This window comes from Lissotriton helveticus, chromosome 1_1, assembly GCF_964261635.1.
Source record: "Lissotriton helveticus chromosome 1_1, aLisHel1.1, whole genome shotgun sequence".
Classification (NCBI taxonomy): Eukaryota; Metazoa; Chordata; class Amphibia; order Caudata; family Salamandridae; genus Lissotriton; species Lissotriton helveticus.
The window spans coordinates 1,864,175,743-1,864,195,348 of record NC_136057.1 but is presented as its reverse complement, the minus strand read 5'-3'; the positions used below and the strand labels follow the sequence as shown (position 1 = coordinate 1,864,195,348).

At 42.8% G+C, this 19,606-nt stretch overlaps 1 protein-coding gene across 2 annotated transcripts in view; it reads right to left on the bottom strand.

Moving 5' to 3' along the window:
* RABGAP1L (RAB GTPase activating protein 1 like) overlaps positions 1–19,606 on the bottom strand; it is a 1,373,174-nt gene that overhangs the window by 1,339,803 nt on the left and 13,765 nt on the right. The gene's annotated exons all lie outside the window — the stretch shown is intronic.

Here is a 19,606-nt window from a genome sequence, read left to right as displayed (position 1 = left end):
ACAATCCTAAGAGAAGGAAGGCTTCATGAACTCACACTCAAACCATATAAAACCTTAAATTACTTGTACTGTTCATGAATGCCAGTCATAACTCCCTCCCTGAAACGCAGCACATACCTTTCATTTCCTGGAGTTTCCACTTGTTACAAATGTATGTTTTACATGGCTGTTTTATGCTCAATGAGTAATAAGAATTAATAAAATATATCTATATATTTTTAAAAAAAGGCAATTATAATAAAGAACTACTAAGAGAATACAAAAACGATTTTGATATTTTTTTATTATTTTATATTTTTACAAAAATTGAGCTGTAGTTCTACCTATGAGCCAAAAGCGAAAAAAGAATGCCTCTACACGACTTTGTCATCAGTGTTGGTAATTTCGTCCAACAAATTCTGCCTAATAAAAATTGTAAGCATCCAAGACCAGATTGTCACTTTCGTGAGGGTGGGTAAAAAAGATTTCATAACTAGCCCAAGGTCATTATGGAACTTAATAGAAAATTATCTTCCACTAGGTAGGCCTACATAAATGACTGATTACCGGAAGATATCAATTTCTGTCCATACAATAACAGTAGTGAATTATGGAATAACTACATGAATTTATGTGATCTTAGACTTGGGATGGTTTCAATTTACTAATACTACTATATTTACTTATAGGGGCTTTCAGCCACCCCCACTTCATCTACTAGCCTGATATTGTGTCATTCAGATGTTAATTCAGCCCAAAGCAGCACACAGCTTGGGCCACATCATCCTTTGGCTAACTTCACTGTGAGTGACAGCTTTCTGCTCTTTCACAAGAGCACATCCATACATTTAGTAGTTACCTTCAGCGGAAACACCAAACAATATATTTGCATTTAGCCATTTAAAAAAAAAATATATTGGATAGGGTATGGCAACTCCGCCATCAATGGTTTTACAAAAACAGGATGAAACAAAACAAGCATTGGCAAAGCCAAAAGGATGACATCTAATGCAGATTTTTTTAGTTTTGCCAATGTTTCCTGATTGCATAGAATCGGTTGTCAGCTCCATGGTGAAAATAACGCAAATACTTGCTCTACTTACTTCTTTAGAACAGTACAGTGACTTTAGCATTGACTACAAAATATGGATGTCAGTTGTTTAGTTGTGGCAAAAATACATTTAGAAGATATGGAAATGCTGCTATCGCATAGGTGGCCAAAGGAGGCCCAAGAGCACCTGATCCATGCCAGCATTTCAAGATACACATGTAAGATAAGGTTGCAGAGAGTATATTACAATGCAAACCATTTACCAAGTCAATCATTATCCTTGAAATATGGCATAGATCCTAACTGAATCTTGAACTTCATCCTTGTCAAGTATGGAAAAATCCCCTACTACCAACTAAAATGACATAGTAAGCATGAAAATGTAAGACCAGGGTTCAATTTATTCTTGAAGTGTTTTTTGCCCTAATCACAGGTGCTTCATCTATTCATAGAGGATCTTCCAATGGACTTGCTTAATCGCGGTAACTTGTGGGTCAAGCATTAAAGTGTTGTTTTATGTACCTACTTTATATGATATTTATATTAACGACCTCAACTCCCACTATAGTTTTAAACGGGCAAAAATTGCGGAAAGGTGTAGTGCAAGGGATTGATGAAAAGGAAATATAACTAGCCTTCCTGGATCAAATATCAAATAGATGCACAAAAGAAAATGTAAGTGGGAAACAAGGAATCACAATTAACCAGGGCATAATTCATGTTCACAATTTCTACTGCTTTAACGTGATGCAAAATTGCTGAGACCTTTCACACGCGCAGTATCAATTTTAGTACTTTTTCTTCCCTACTTCTCATCCCTACTTCTCATCCATCCCCTCAGCGTCTCTTCCCTATTTCCCATCTATTAACCCTACCTCTTACTCATCATCCCTAATTGTCATCCCTATTTCTCCTACCTCATCCAACATCCCTACTGCTCATTCCTCATCCCTTAGTAATACCAGCAGATTTTTAAAGTTGCGAAACAACTTCACACCGATTGACTGGTAACAGCCAATCAGAGTTAAGCTAATGTGTGTTGGAACCACACAAGGAAAACCATTGGCAGTAGCCCAACCCTAAATAAGGCGGGCCTACTGTCATTGTAAGATTGCAGCATGTGGCACAGGGGTCCTCAGGTCAAGGGTTTCCAATGGCAGAGCCAGCTGAGGCTTTGCCACCAGAAACTCAGCTGTACTAAATAAGGTGGGCGAACCTTGTGTGTGTTGAGGCGAGGGAACCTTGTTTGTTAAGGCACTAGATCTGCCAATTTATGACAGAACTGACCCTAATATATGCAGCATCTCAGTAAACTTGACGTACTCTAATAACAGCAGGCTTCAACAGAAGAATCTCCTTTAACTCAGCAGTTACTCTTCACTTAACATAAACTAAAGCAACCAACGCTGCACAGAATTGTTAATAACTGCAATGTCGGTAAGCTTGTGACAACTGACTTGTTGCCATTTGGTTCAACAATTAGCTCTATTGGTCACGTGGATCATTGCATGGGCACATCCATGTCCTCTCACTGTACACAGATACCCACTGGATGCTCAGAACGATACTTTTGTAAAAGGTCGCAAAGCTGTCCTGTTCACCTCACAATGCACCTCATTCTTGGATCCCCACATGCTTTTTCTCACCACCGGTGTCTTCTGCTTACCACCAGCAGGGCTCCTGTCGCCTACAGCAGGCGTCTCCTAGCTCTTCCCACCAACTCAACCATCCAAAGAACAAATATTGTCTGCACAAATCAAGCTGCTCAGGGACTCTCCCGGACCTCTAAGACCTGTAGTAAAAACCAATGCCACTGTGGCTAGGAGGACTCTTTGACTCAAAAGTGCACTGGGGATTGGCCTCTTAAATCTTTTATGGCCGGCAGGCCAACACAGTAATTAGCACAAGACCAACGGTAGCAGACAGAAAGGTCCCCCCATTGAGATGAGTCTGGTGAGAATTAGAGAAGTCCTTGTAACTAGTGAAAGTCTAGGTTGTAGGTCAAAAGTAGTATTTTTGTTCAGATTACAGACAAAAAGAGAAAATGAGAGCTCTCGCGCTGGTTCCATCTGACAGGAGGGATGGCTGAGGCAATCAAATTGCTCTGGCAAAATGTAATGGTGTAAGAGGACTAAAAGGAAAAAAAAGAGAAGATGAGATAGGCCCATGACCATCTAGGCAATTATTCTACTCCGAGCTTACAAATGCCACCAACCACCAAGTCACACAAAACCACATACACACCACATTCCCCAGCGTTCTATCTAGATGTAACACCACTCAGACAGATACACCACGATACGATACACCACGATACGACACACCACTATGGAGGGGCTCTGGTATCAAAATGTTCAAATTATGCAATAATAACTTGATTTTTATATAGCACTTCATACACTGTATCTGTTGTTTCTAAGCGAACACAGTGTTACTATGGGAGACTGCCCTATTTGGCTGGCAAAAATATGAAGTAAATATATAAGTTGATTTACTCTGAGCTACTTTTTATTTTACTGCATTTCCTGTCATTGAATTAGCAGTTATAATGCAGCCCTGTGGTATTCAAAGTCAATGCGTCGCAGGCTAGAGAGTCAAGAGGCACACACTCAGTCACAGCTCACCTTGTAAAACTGTCCTGTTGCAAGCAGTCAGAAATGCACAAACATGTGTGCGTCAAATGTATATACTCATTAAACATACACTCTTTCACTAAACACTCACGACCAATTAAAGTTTTCTTACATGGCCTGCAAACTGTCTGTTGGTACCTTAACTTCAAACTCTTCCTCATGCTAGAATCATACTGTCATTCCCACAATAAGGCTTGGATTATCACTACTGCCTTCTACATCTGAAATAATAACTATCCCCAGTAGAGTGTTGTACAGACTCTTTACCTGCCTTTATTTGCACCATTCGGGAGAACCCATAGTCTACTTTTCGCCACTGGTATCAACCAGTTCATTAACACTTCCAAATGACCCTGTGTCCCAAGCCACGTCCTATTCCAACGTGATCCTCAAATGTTTTTATCACCACAAAGGTCTGTGTATGTTAGACGAGGAGCTGTTGTGCCTTGGCTAGATTCCTAATCTTGAGCCACATCTCCTGACCAGTCTTTGTTTATCAGAAAGAACGACATATTTATTTAGACACTATTTATTTGCTCAACTAATATTATTTTATTTGGATACATTTCCCTCTGACATTTCCCTGGTACACAGTCCAGGTTGAGTGAATACTTCTTCAATTCACAGGTCCAGGTTGTGGGAATGCTTCCTCAATTCACAGTACAGGTTGAGTGAATAACTCTTCAATTTACTGTGCAGTTTAAGTGACTACTACATGGAAGACCATAATCAAGAGAAAAGCAGCCAGTAAATCAATACGTTTGGACACCTTGACTGCTAATTATCGATACAGCTAGAATATCCTACTCACAGGCACAGTAGTATTAAGTATTTCATGTAACTAGTGCTTGGGTCAAATAAGTGGACAATTAGTTCACTCCTGAGTAAACTACAGATATTATAAATATTTGGACAGGCCACCTCATCCACTCTATATTGTGGCATGCTATATCATGGGTGATCTAACCACACCAAGCTAAGGGAATACCAGCTTGGCAAACTTAACTGCTGTGCAGGAGTTCAAATAAAATCAACTTGCTCTTGGCAGGGATCCAGATTCTTTGAAAAAGTATCTTGGGTATACCACTTGGGATATTCCTCTTTATTAGTTGCACACCCTAGATACGATTAGAAATGTACCACATGGGTGTTAAATGAGCTATAATTAACCATCCATCCACTTATACCTTGTCAACATGTTTTGGCCTTCCATCATGCCTATTCGAGTTACTGGCCTTCATCAGGGCTGCAAATAGTTTAATATCCCTGTTTTACCTCACTCATACCATGCATCACACTAAGGAATTTAAAAACGTGTATTAACCTGCCTGGTTGTATTCTGGAACCTGCAGAAGCCCAAAACAGAAAATGTTCAGAAGATCGCTTTTATTAAAAGCAAAACAGCACCAATAAATCAGTGGTCACTGCAAATCACACTTAAGAACACATGATCCAAGTGCATAGTGAAACTGTAACGCTACAGCAAAGCAAACTTGAATTCATGCATATGTGTTTATGCTCATTCATTAGTTTCACTTACCCTTGTGTTATGGGTTACTTTTGTATCATGGATATGGCGGAGGGCTTTACCCTGTAGTCACACACTTTATTGCCAAGCTGAGAAGATATGTGTATCAATATAGTCAATTGATTTTGTTTCCCTAGAGAACTCGTTGTCACATAAGTGACTGAGAAAACACTAGATTGAATGAGAAAAACAACATATATGTCATACAAACCAATGAGTCATCATTAGGTCGATTATACATTAGGGCCTAATTTGAGTAGTCCAGATTGTAGTTTTTTGATATTCCTGTTAAGTATATATGCCTTGTGAGAATCTCTCCTTGGTCAGATTTGTGCCCGTAAACCTCAAATTGATTGATGTGCAAATAGCGTTATACATTTTGGTATTTCATTCATAGTGGCAAATTTCCTAAATTGCTACTAGAGGTGAATTTAGAAGACCATACTTAATGCCACTAATCAAGTTACTGTGAAACTCATTAGCTCAAGAGCAGCATTTATGAAGCGGTATAGGTTATGCATTCAAACGCGACACCCTTTAGGTGCATCTTACCTCATCAAGGTTTAGGAGCTGCGGTCAACCTACTGGCCCCTCATCAGTCCACTACACCATGCCAAGTTGTTTAATTTTGTACCCATGGTGCAGCGTTCTCAATCTGCGTGTGACATCACAGTGAGCAGCATGACTTATAACGATGGGTAAATACTCCTAAATTGTGTCTTGTTAATGGGAAATGTAGTTCCGACTTAGTAAACTGTGATTCTTTTAATTAAACGCTATGTTTAATGTACAATATTGTACCAAAATGATGAGAATCCTACTGCCCGGCTCTTACACTTTGCAAAACATAAAGCTTCGATAAGTGTGACTGTGTAAGCTCAATATTCTGTAATGGAGCTGAAATCTGCACAGATCTAGCGCTCAGCTCTATTTGTGTCACCATATGTTATTTGGCACTCGTCAGTATTATGGTATAAAAACTGGCATGGTAGAAGCTGTACATCATCAGTAGAGCAGTGGAATTCAGAAAGAACACTGTAGATGTCCAACCCAGACTTGCACTGAGGGAAAAGGAAGAGTGGGGATTATTTAAAGTACTCAAGGTTCATAGGAGAGTGTAGGAATGTATTAATATGTGTATGGCTGTGATGCCCTACCATGTAATATTAACAAGAAACATAGAAGTGGACCTCGGATTCACACCAGTAATCCTGCTCTCAGTCACACCAGTAATCCTGCTCTCAGTCCTGAAAGAGTGGCAAAGAGTAGACAGGCTTACTTAGAGGAACATACAACAAGCATTTTAGAGTGCCAACAGTGATTAGTAATTGACATGGCTCGAAAGTAATTAGACAACAATTTATAAAAATAGAGCTTATTGTCATATAATTTTTGACACCAGAATGAAGTATGTACAGTTCGTATAACAAGTTACAGAATTTACAGTGATAATAAAATCAATACTTTGCAGACCTGTCAAACGTTATCATTGCGGTCAATGAAGAAAATCTCAGGTGACACTTGGTCACTTTCAGGGTGAGTACAACTGAAAAACACACAAGATGATGGACGGAATGTTGCACAATGGCAAAACATTCACCCCCAGTCACAGATCTGGGTTTAATCCATCGTTATTTTGCTCACCAAGCCACCCCAGTTCAGACATGGCCATATGCAAATCAGTCTTGACCCTGTGCCTCATGGGAACAGTCCAGCCCGAACTGCCAAGCCATGTCTTCCCTGGACCGGAATCAAGCATCCTAGGACTGGTTTCTGGCTATCAGCCGTCTTCAGCCAGGATAGCTTGACTCCAGTGGCTATCCTAAGGTATGCCCAGACGTGGGTCCCGTGCTCACTAAGCCACTGGAGGCAAGCTATCCTGGCTGAAGACGGCTGATAGCCAGAAACCGGTCCTAGGATGCTTGATTCCGGTCCAGGGAAGACATGGCTTGGCAGTTCGGTCTAGACTGTTCCCATGAGGCACAGGGTCAATACTGATTTGCATATGGCCATGTCTGAACTGGGGTGGCTTGGTGAGCAAAATAACGTTGGATTAAACCCAGATCTGTGACTGGGGGTGAATGTTTTGCCATTGTGCAACATTCCGTCCATCATCTTGTGTGTTTTGCTGTTCACCCTATGTGGGAAGGGTATGCCCAGACGTGGGTCCCGTGCTCACTAAGCCACTGGAGTCAAGCAATCCTGGCTGAAGACGGCTGATACCCAGAAACCGGTCCTAGGATGCTTGATTCCGGTCCAAGGAAGACATAGCTTGGCAGTTCTGTCTGGATTGTTCCCATGAGGCACAGGGTCAAGACTGATTTGTATATGTCCATGTCTGAACTGGGGTGGCTTGGTGAGCAAAATAACGATGGATTAAACCCAGATCTGTGACTGGGGGTGAATGTTTTGCCATTGTGCAACATTCCGTCCATCATCTTGTGTGTTTTGAGTACAACTGAACCCACTTGGAGTTAAGGTTTTGCGGGTCAACAGACCAACCCTTGACAGTCAGAACAATTTAACCTTGCTCAGGGAGTCTGGGTGCAAAGGTGACGACTGTCCTTGGTGCTGAACCTAAGCCACGGGAGCTGTCAAAAACAGCACTTTGCAAAACAGTACTTGCAGGGTGAGTTCAGAGGAGCCCCTTGGAGGAAAAGCTTGGAAGGGCCCCTGGACCATCACCAGGTAGAACAGCTATACCTACCTTTGGTGTCTCAAGTGCAGAGATGTGCCTGGCTATCCGTGGTGCTGAAAGTGACTGTGGTTGCTGGCTTTACCAGGTGTACAAACTAAGCTTTCTTTGGGAAGCAATAACTCGACAAGAGCACCACAGAAGGGGGCAATGCAAAAGGTTCCCTCCGTGTGGGGCGCCGAGTGAAGCAGTTAGTAGTCAGTCAGACCACAAACAAGCGTTGGTCCCAGCAAAGGTCACGGTTGGGTCAATCTTCTTCCAGAGGTCATGGGAACGCTGTAGAGGGCTAAGACTTGCTGAGGTTTAGGACTACGCATCCCAGAAGGCACCTGGCTGGTTACTTTCGGACTAGTCCACGTCGGAACATGGTGGTCAATCCATCTTCAGGTCGGGGAAGTGCAGTTTGTGCCTGCCGACTGCAGAGGACCAGTACATCTAGCCCTTGTGAGTCCTGGTGAAGTCCTTGGCTCACAAAGTGGTTCACAGTCCTTGTGGAACTGGTCACTGGTCCGGGACAAGTCGTAGTCCGGCCGCAGGTGGGCTGTCACAGGTGCAGAGCTTTACGCCTTCTCTTGGTGGAGTCCTGCCTTGCGCTGATACAGCTCTCTTCTTTATCCTCCTTCAGAGCCGATCTGGAGTTCTAGTGTCAGGGATGCCTGTTAAATCCTAGAGTTGGAGGGTGATTACGGGTGTGAGGGCTAATAGCCAAAAGGCCACTAGTCCTGTGGCTGATCCACCCCTGATGTGACAACGTCAAGTTGATGCATGTCACCAAAGGACCCAGAACCCACTATTCTAGAAGCTTTCCAAGATGGCACAGGCCATCCTCAGATTCAGTGGTACCATTGTGGAGCTGGCTATCTCGATTTTGTCCGGTAGCCAGTCCACATTAACCTATGGATGGCAGGTCACTTACAATAAACTTGAATGGCATGGTTACTGTAGTGGCATATATGTCTGTATAGATATACCTTCACCGTTAAGATAATGCACTCTCCCTCCTGAGCTTTAGAAGGGATACCTTAGGGGTGACTTATATACCTTAAGGCAGTGAGAGGACTCTGTCACACATGGTGTGTGTAGAGTCGCACTTGACCAGAGAAGCTGCTCGTGCAGGCTAAGGAAGCAGCCTTCAGACTTTACTCAGCTCACCCAGGGTGGCACAAATAGTGCGGCAGCCCTCGTGACCCCTTTAATGCCCTTGCCCTGGGTACCACTGGTACCATATACCAGGGACCTATAAAGGGGGGTTAAAGCATCTTGCCAATTGGATGTACCAAATCACATTACCTTTTAAGGGAAAGAGCACAGACACTGGGGCTGCTTAGCAGGTCCCAGTGTACTTTCAGTTCTAAAATCACAGCATCTAGAGCACAAAGTGTGTGGGTGAGGAGGACCATCCAAAAATGGCACTTTCCTACAGAGAGTACTTCTGATCTGATTCCATGCCACCTCTTTGTTGAGTCCATTTTCAGGTATCTGCGAGCAGTAAATCCATCGTTGTTCATATTGAAATAAATGACCTTCCATTTTTGTGTGAGAAGATGTCTTTCAGTGACATACCACTTAAAATCATTTTCACTGAGTCCTTTTTTGAGGACATTCTTGGTCATTTTTGTTGTAGTTTTGAATGTGATTTGATGTGAATGTATTCTTAGTTTTACTTTTGTTGTCATCATCCCTACATAATTGAGACCACATGCTCAGATGCTGATGTATACTACATTCTTTGATTCGCAGTTGGTATAGTGTTTCAAACCACAGGGCATTGTTAAACCGAGATCAATTTGTTTAATGTTCTCTGTCTGTGGTCATACATTGAGGTGTCCACTTGGGAAATACCCAGAGACTGTAGGTATATTCCACAGGTATGCCAATGTGTTTGATGGACAGCTTCTAGGTCTGGTATGTACCACCTTGTCTCTCAATATTTGGTCCTTCCTGAAAGAGAAGAGTGGGTTTTTGAAACTCAATGGTCCTGAGATGAGAATCTTCCAGTGCTTCTTGATGATCCTTTTCATCTGGTTTGTTAGAACCCTATAGTTAGTACCACATATGAGACGATCTGTTGCTGGTCTACTGAAAGACTGTAGCTCACAGTAGTTGTTTCTGCCTCTTTTCTCTCCCTTCTTAATGATCCTCGTCAGATAATGTTTCTCTAGCAATGTACTAGTGAGATTATTTTAATCGTTATTGCAGCCAGGGTTTGTGGTAAAGTTCTGCAGAGCCTGAGAGACTGTCCCACAGGTAATTTCTCTCAGAGCGATTTCGGATGGCAACTATCAAAGCAGAGAAGTAGGTCTAAGTATGAGACCACTGTCTTTCTCTGAGATAGTAAACTTGGAGTACGGATTAATGTGGGGGATCCATCTCGAGAAATCTTCTACCTGTTTACTCGTGCTTTTCCAGAAGGCAAAAATGTTGTCTATGTACCGTTTCCATACTGTGAAATTTTGCCTAAATGGGTTAGTATGGTTCAGCGTGTGCCGGTTCTGAATAGTGATCGAATAGGCAGGCCAGACTTAGAGCACTGCCCACTGAGGTTCTGTGTGTTTGCAAGAAGAAATAATATACTAACTTGCGGGTCAGTGACATATGGGAACAGTCTAGAATGAAAATTGATGTTTGTGATGGAGTTCCAAGTCATCTTTTGCAGCAGTTCTTCTTCTACTCTCAGTAACTCTTCTGGAGGGATACTGGTAATTGTTCAACATCTAAGGTTACCAGTATTTTAGTTAATGGATAAAACCACATGCGTTCCAGAATGTTCAATACATTCGTTTTATCTTTAATGAATGGTGGAATCTGAATGACATGCAGCCTTAAGAAATGATCAACTAATTTTGAGAGTGATTCCAATATTGATCCCATCCCATCGATCTACTGGGTGGTGGAACTTTTCCCATGTGCACCTCTGGCAGGAGAAAAAAGTAAGGCACATGTGGAGATTTCGGGCGAAATTCTAATTCCTCTTTGGTGATCCACTTGTTCTCTTCCGCATTCTTTAACAAGTATTCCACATCCTCCATGAAGTGCTTTGTAGTGTCCTCCTCCAGCTTCTTGCAATTCCTGGTATCATTTAGTAATTTGAGACATTTCTCTCTGTACCTCTGGACAGGAATTATTGCTGCTGCTCCCCCTTTGTCTGCGGGCTTGATGATCACTTAATCCAGGTTGGAAATTTCAGATAGTGCCTTTTGTTCTGCCATTGTCAAGTTACAGAAACCATTTGTAGGTATATCTCCGAGTGTCAAGATCCCTTGTCACCGCTTGTTCAAAGGCCAACAACTCATGTGGCGTAGTTGCTAATGTAGCATAGAATCTGGATTTCCTACATAGACCAATATTTTACCTCTGTCTCTATCATCTCTATTTCCTTATTAGCAAAGAACACTTTCAATCTCACATTTTGATTGAACTCATAAATAAGCCTGGGCAAAGCACTACGCTACGCTGGCATAGTTTGCGCTACTTCGCACTACGCGAATTGCACATAGCACAGTGCAAACACGAGTAGCGTAGCATAGTGCAGCGGTCATTTTTCGCTTGCTTGCGGTCCTCAACGTTAAGTTGGTGACCGCAAGCAAGCAAAATGACATCCCGGCAAGACTTTTTCCTCGTTCGCGATCAGCAACATCAAGTTGCCGATCGCAAGCGTGGAAAATAAACCTCAAGGTGAGCTTCTCAACGCGGGGAGGTCAGGTTTCTCATTGCGAGTGGTCGCGATGAGAAACTACCAGTCCGGGTTGAGAAAGCTGCTGCTCGTGTAGAAATCTACTCGAGCGGCAGAAAACGACCGTTTGCACTGATTGCACAGTGCGGACAAGCATCCAGCACTGTGCAGTCAGTGCGAACAGCATTTTGCACAGTGCACTACGAAGTTCCCGTAGCTCGAAGTGCACTTCGCGTAGCTACACGTAGCGCTAATTCGCAAACTATGCCCAGGGTTACTCATAAACCTCCCTTTTCAGGCAAATACCACTGCTGTTGGGGTTGGCTCAAGTGTTAATGTCCAATAACATAAAACACAACTGTGTACCGCAGTGTGAAAGAGTATTTGACAATGAAAAGAATAATATTTCGTCTTTGCATCTTGTGTTTGATCACTAACTGTGCATGACACATCATTTCTCACTATCACCCCCACCACTAGCCCCACTAGTTTTCTGTATGCCTTCTTTTCATTACACTCATGGTTAGTCACCTGACATGGAAGCACAGCAACCTGTATTCTCAACTCAAAATTGGGATTACTCTGTCATCCATGACCATGGTGTCTCCTTCAAGGGCCAGTTCATTGGGACTCTTATCGAAGAAAGCAAAAAGCAGTGGTCTAAAGCCTATAATTAGTACTACTCTGTTACCACTAAACATGGCATCCTCTTCTAATGCCAGTTCATCAGTTATGAGTAAATACCCTTTCACATTGTCCTGTATGCTTTCTTTAGATCAGCCTGTGGGAATAGAGTTCTTACATATAGGTCCTCTAATTGAAGTAATGACCATCCAGCACTTCTATAAAATATCTTGGATACTTGGACATCCTCTTGTTAGAGAGAACATGCACCATCAGTCTGTGGTTGGTTTTAAAATCAAATATTCTTCACCACAAGTCTTGGAGAAATGCAGAATGTCAGACTGCATGCTGATGTCTTGCTCTCAAAGAAAGAATAATTCTTAACAGCCAAAGGAAAAACACAGCATGTAGAGGCAATTATACATTGTGCCCTAAAAGATTTAAGAGCTGTTGGAGCTATCAAAAGGAACCTTCAGCAAATGTCAGAAAAAGTCATGTGTACTGTCAAGATCATAAATATGGTGACGACCAAGAACACCACACTGAGGGACTGCGTTGGAGTACAAAAGATTATGATGTAAAAAAGAACCACATGAGCACTGAAATCTGGAAGACAGGTATAAAAGCAGATCCAAATGACTTGAAAAAATAGAAACAGCAAACGAGATCCTTGGATATAACCGGAGTTTGGAGGGGCAAGATCAAATTCCACCCCCTTTTGAAGGGCTAAAGTGTTCAGTCCTCTAAAAAATCTGGTAAACTCATATCATAAATGACAAATAAACAACGAAATGAAAACATAATGCCTAATTGAGATGGCAATCTACCAAATTACTGATGGCTTGGTGATTAAATCAGAGAAGCTCTTAAACTTCATTTATTAATCTACATCCTATTTGACCGCTATAATGTTGGCCACTACAAGGCCAACCCTACGGTGCAGGGGTGAGAGAGATAGTCAACCACATACCTTTAGAGTAAGCCTTGTCTATTCCGTGGAACACTTCAGGCCCTATTGATACACTTACTTGTTGTTGCAGCCTTTAGTTCGGTGCCCCTTCCTTAAACTTCACCAAAGAGAGAGAACATGGGTGTCTGTAGCCCTATAGAGTGCTAAGCTCTTTGGAACGTCAACAAAATGCAATGCACAGAAAAGCTCCCTCAACTATTCTTAAGAATGTTGAGGTCAACCGTTATGCCTGTGCCCCGGAGATCCTGAACCGGCCCGACGACTGGGCCGTGCGGCTGGAGGGGGACGAGATGTGTTGGGGGCTGACCGTGTGAAGGGGTCCCTTCGCCTTTGTCCTGTCCGGCGGCCCTGAACCCCGCGCCTGGCTCTCGCCTGTGGGGCCTGCCACTGTTCGGAGGGGACCCCCCCCATCGGGCGCTCGCCCATCCTGTGCCGGTGAGGCCGTTGTTGGGAGCCTCCGGAGGTCTGTAAAGTCCTCCATTTGGGAACTGTTTGGGGGCCCACGGTGGAGTGTGGGGCGGCGAAACTCACAAGATGGCTACCGACAACGCGGGGGATGCTCCGCTCTGCATCGGCGCTCCTTACCGGCTGGACTGTGCGGAGGCCTGGGTGTGTACTCGAGCGCCCACGCCCGGAGATGTCCTGGACGCCTTGATGTCATTGTACGCTGTCTTGGCCCCCGGTGCCTCTGCCGACCCCATGCGGCTCGCCGCCATTTTGGGCCGCCGCTCTTCCATGCACCCCTATCGTCCTGATGCCGCCATTGCTTTGCCCCCTTCGGCTGCGCCAGGAGTTGCTGTTGTTATTCTTCGGCCGACTGATGGGCCGGTGACTTTTGACCCTCTGCCTTCTCACCGCCTGGATTTCGAGGACTTCCACACGCCGCGGAGATCTGCTCCTTCCCGGGTGCCTGGGACTTATGGTGGGCCGCTGTTTGATCCCGCTTCGTTGGATTCGAACTTTTGTCCTGGAGGGGTACCTTTGTATTGTCGAATTGCGCATCTGGACTCCGGCTTGCCTTTGCTTGCCCTGTCGTTGCTACTACAATTGACTTGCTTTATTGACTTTTTGTATTCCCTCCGTACGAAGGCTCTCCCTGATTTCTATCACTGCCGTGACTCTGGACAACACTACGATTATTTTGTGCTGGGTGGTCCGCTCCACATTCTCCTTTATTGGGTTGGTTTCGTGGTTAGGAAGGGTTTGGGGTGAGTTGTACGACATGATAGTTTGCTGGTTTACCTGCCCGTTGCACTGATGTATGTACTCCCTGATACGGTGAATCGTTACAATCTCTTCCTCCTCCCCCTCCCTGTGATTTTTGCTGTATGTGAAGATGTAGTATTAACTTGATGCTTATTCATTCGTTGGTCGGGGGAGGGTCGCGGCCGAATGTGTTTGCTCATATCCTCTAGCTCCTCCCTCACATTTATTTTTGTTTTGTATTTCCTCTCCTCCTCTTTTTGTCTTCTTTCTCTACTTTCTTTTTTCACTATATTTCGGGTTTCGGATTAGGGCGACAGGCACGCTGTTTGGAGGGTAGGCCGTAGCCTTCTGCAGGGGTGCGGGGTGGGACGGGTGGGTGGGGTCTTTCAGATGTTTTCTTTTGGTTCTATGGCCCTTTTCTATTCCTTTATAGCGGTGCCGCTTCTGTCCTCGCTTCTCAGGCATGAGTGGGTTGGGGTCTGTTGCTATGCCACTTTTATCGGTTTCGATGCTTCGTCGTGACTGCCATGCCCTTCTTTTCGCCAGCTCTCCACTTTCTTCTGTACTATTAGCCGCGGGTTGCCTGGCCCGGGGTGGCGCCCATCTTGCACGATTGTGTTTCTCCTTTTATATTTCTTTGTTTTGCTCTTTCTCCTTTCTTTCCCCCCCTTTCTGTCCCCCCCTTTTTGGTTTCCTCCCCTTTGTCCCCCCCCCTATTTTTCCCCCCTTCCCCTTCCCTATCCCCTTTCCCCCCCCTCCCTTTTTCCCAGGCTCGTATTGTTAGAAGTGGGTTCGGTTCGTATAGTTTATCCGTTCCCCTTGCCTCTGTTAGCGTGTTATTGGGTGGGGGACATAAGTTCTTGGTAGCACTTGTATGCTTCTCCACTATATTTTACGTTTATTTTGTGCTGCGATCGACTCGTGCCCTTACATCCTCCTCCCCCCCCCCAACCCCCCCCTCCTTTCGTTTCAGCATGGGTGTATTCCTGTTTCTGGGTTATCCCTTGTTTGTGAGTCAGTCATGAGCCTTGTCCCCTTATCATAAAATGGACCTCATTGATCCTGATATTGGGCCGTTATTGCCGCTTATCCCATTTCTAGCATTGTTTAATTATGTTTGCTTGCCTGCCAACTGGCCTTGTGTCGCTTATTTAGATTTCTTTGATCGTCTTTGACTTGTGGCCGGCCGGATTGGTTGTAGGCCCGCACATGTTTATCCTAATGATGCAAATAAAGGTCTTAAAAAAAAAAAAAAATTTTAAAAAGAATGTTGAGGTCTCCAGAAAAATGTCATGATTTGAAAATACCGCAAACGGTTGAACACGTTACAAGGTCAATGAATTTCAAGGTGGCTATTTTTAGCCATTATTTCAGGATGTGGGGTACATTACAGTGTATAATTCACATATTAATCATCCTAGCCCATTCCTAATCTTTCAACTTTCAAAACCTCTAAATCCCCCTCTCTGATCACCTTGTCATCAGTTTCATGCAGGTACTGTCCTAATCTTGAAACATCACATGTTCAAACCAAAGAACACTTTATGACTGATGGGTGAGGACCTTTGCAATGTACTAGAGTACTGCTTAATTCTTATAACATTCAAAACAATACATTTACTTTTCATTGGCATGTTAAATGAATATGTTAAATTAAATAATATTGTGTGCAATTAAAAAAAAGAGAGGGAGGATAGACTGAATAAAAACTGTATTGTAAGATGAATACCAACGAACGTGCTGATTATTGGCGAGCACAAAATGCCAAGCAAAGAAATTGTGTGTAAACCTGGCACCAAGCCAAAAGCCAACCAGTGTTGCAAGCACCCATTTGAGCACTGGAAATCAAACCGAAAGATGGAACGCAGGACCCTTGGTACTATGCTGATCAGAAGTATGTTTGTAGCAAGATGAACAAGCAGTGCCTATGCAGAAACAAATCAGCATAAAAAAATAAAACAATCAGAATAAAGGGCTGAATCATCTGGAGGAAACCATAGCGCTTTTACCTGCAAACTGCAGAACCGAGCATGCAGGCTGCACCACTTCATGCAAGAAATGACAGCACCTCATGAGGGCACTCAGCTAGCCGCTCAGAATGAATATCACCCTACATGTAGCTTCAGGTATGAATACAATACGGGGTCACCAGTACAGCTGGCTGCTGCAGCACTGCAGTGAACTATGACACTTAATCCTGCATATATGCTCTGCTAACATTCTCTGCACCTACCACTTACTGCCACCTCTGCTCTCTATAAAGTGAACTAAATGGCCAACAAGTGGATCATTTACAGAGTATATCATACAATTTTTTATTTACTTATTTGCAAAGTTTTATATAGCGCTGGCTAGACCCGGAGGTATCAGAGCACTTTACATGAGGATCAGTGAGTTACAGGTTCCATAATTACATAGACAAGTATAGACATAGAAGAAAAGAAGAAACATGAGATTACAGAATAATGTGAGATTATTAAAGCGTACACACGTCTTATGGGGAGTGAAGAGGCATTTACTTATGTTATTTAGATATCTTAAATAAATAGACATATGGAACAAATCTTTAGAATTAGCTAGAAAATAAGACGTAAACAGAACAAGAAAACAGAAAAGCAAAAAATAGGAGTACAACAAAGAGCATTCAATTAAAGAGCTTTATAATAAACTGAAACACAAATAATAAATAGATTGTCATGGGGTACACAACCAGCACGGCTCACACATTTGTCATGTACCACTGATAAATGCATACGTCTAAAAAAAAAAAGATGACAATTGTATGACAATCCTCGCTCATTAGTGACTAGTCATCAATGTTTCGGTGTCCGGTGTGTTAAATACATGTATCCATCTTCAAAAATGCTTGGCTTAGGGTTAATGTTAATGACCCACTAGTAAGATATTTCAGTCTATAATGGGAGAGCTGGATCAGACTCTATACAATATGACTGAGGAAGCGCTCAATTGTCTTTATGCATTTTGTTTGGATTAGTCAAGAAAACAAAGACTTTACACGAGTATGGTGAATAAACAGAGCAGACCGAACACCATATGCGCTACTTTCAATATAGTGGTATGCCAGTTTCTACAGACAGGGAAGCTCACATAGAGATCTATATTGTTTGAATACGCCTACCCTCACTTCACTGTATCTGGTGTCTCCAGGTTCTATACTCATTTCTAATGTATATCCCAGATGGGCATTTGGTATTGTATATCAAAAACAAACAGGCTGCCAAATAATGGAATTTCCTCCCAGCAAATTTAAGAGCCACAGTCAACCGTATCCACCCATCGCCCATAACAATTTCCATCTCACAATTTGGTTATCACTTGCCTATAATCTAGAACTATTCTAAACTTCCTCAACCTTATCTATTCAGGTCACCAATCAATCACACAAACACATCCAATCCTTCACTAGCATGGATATCTTCCTCCCTAGTGAGATCTTCCTGTCAACTAACTAATCACCCCACCAACTAGCTAGTCACCCCACCAATCATCTGCATAAGACTACACTCAATAACCAAAAAACACTAAATTAACCACTGTCCTTGGGTTCCTGAGTAGCATGCTACTTGCCATAAAGCGCTTCACCACCTCATCATGGATAGTAAGTGCTGTACAAATGCAATTACAGGTGTAGAAAATATCCAGTCAACGACTCTGACACACTAACCCCTGCTGTTCACAACTTTGTTATTAAACCATTTCAGCCACTACAAATCTGGCTGCTGATGGTCCCATACACCGGACGCATGAACTCTGAAGTTTTGGTGAACTGCTGCTTTGGGGCAGAGACTGATCTGGCCTAGGGCAGTCCCGTCTGTAGTGGCACAGATAAACTAAAAAGCTCTCTGGAAGGATTCCACCCACAGGAATTACAAGTGATGATATAAGAGTTGGCACAACTGCTTCAATCCAACACTGTTCTGTTGTTTCAGTAGCTGATGAAAAACCACAACTATGAGACTAGAATCGTTGTGTAATCCTACTGCAGATTAGAAATCTCAGAAGAAAAACAAATTTACCACAGAACGTTTAAGATCCACTGCTAGAAAGCAATTAGATCAAGGATGCAGGGAACAAAATCTACTCTTGAAGTCGATTAATAGCATTTTCCTTACCACCTTCCTTTAAAAAAACAATAATAAAATGCGAGCAGACCACATCTCATGACACAATCACTTATTTATCCATGCAACCACAATATCACTGCAGATTCATCCACTAGGAATGCCTTGTAGACACAAATGTCGGGAGAGTGTTATACAGGTAAAACAGAATAACCTAGCTAACACAAGGACGCAACGAGTTTTAATGGGTAAAAGGAATGTACATTCTATAACATGCCCCAACAACTAAAAAAGAAACAAGCACTCGTAAAGCTAATAAGTCCAGTGGTGGCTGCTAGCCTTCTGGCTTTATCAATGTCTTTTTTGTTTTGTCATGGGTTTTGTAAATTTTTACTGTTATGCAAACTGAAGGGGCCTCGCCAAATATAAAAAAAAACATTTGCAATTCCAACCTTGAGGGATAGTCTTTGCGGCCCACTATATCAAGACACAGTCAAATTCCAAGGACACATTCACAAAAGTGACCAGAACAACATCAACTATCAAATATTAAAGGATAAAACGTACAACTACTTCCAAAGAGTTAGCAGAGTGCAATAAAATGACCTAGCAATTATTAGACAGCTGCACACCCTCTTATGTTCACATATGGAGTTCACACTTGAACTCTCATTATGAGCGCAGAGGATTTTGGTGCAGGGACACCAGAGGTCCACGATTCACAATTCCGGCCAGAATCCAGGCACCAAAAATTGGCTTATTAGTTTTCTCCATTGAATGGCCCTGGAAAAGCCTGGTTGTTTTGTGTGGTTTGCCAGCTTCTGTGGAGAAACTCCAGGTGGGATAGTTCCGCTCATAGGTCTTAGAAAGGGAAGCACTGAAAAGTAAAATACTAAATTCATCATATCACTTAGGGGATATGTTACACGTTACCTGCATTTGTAATGCATACTGCTATCACGTGTATGGTCCTGTGGCACATTTCTTTCGAGTCTGGGCACTCCATAAAATTCTGGGGTGCTTGCTGACGAATCAAGGGGGCCTTTAGCAAATACGTTTGCTTAGATAAAGAAATTAATGTTCAATTTAATAATAGTTTACAGTGCATAGTGACCTGTTAGGATGTGTAAAAATATGTCATGGATACTTTGTAGTGTGTTATGTG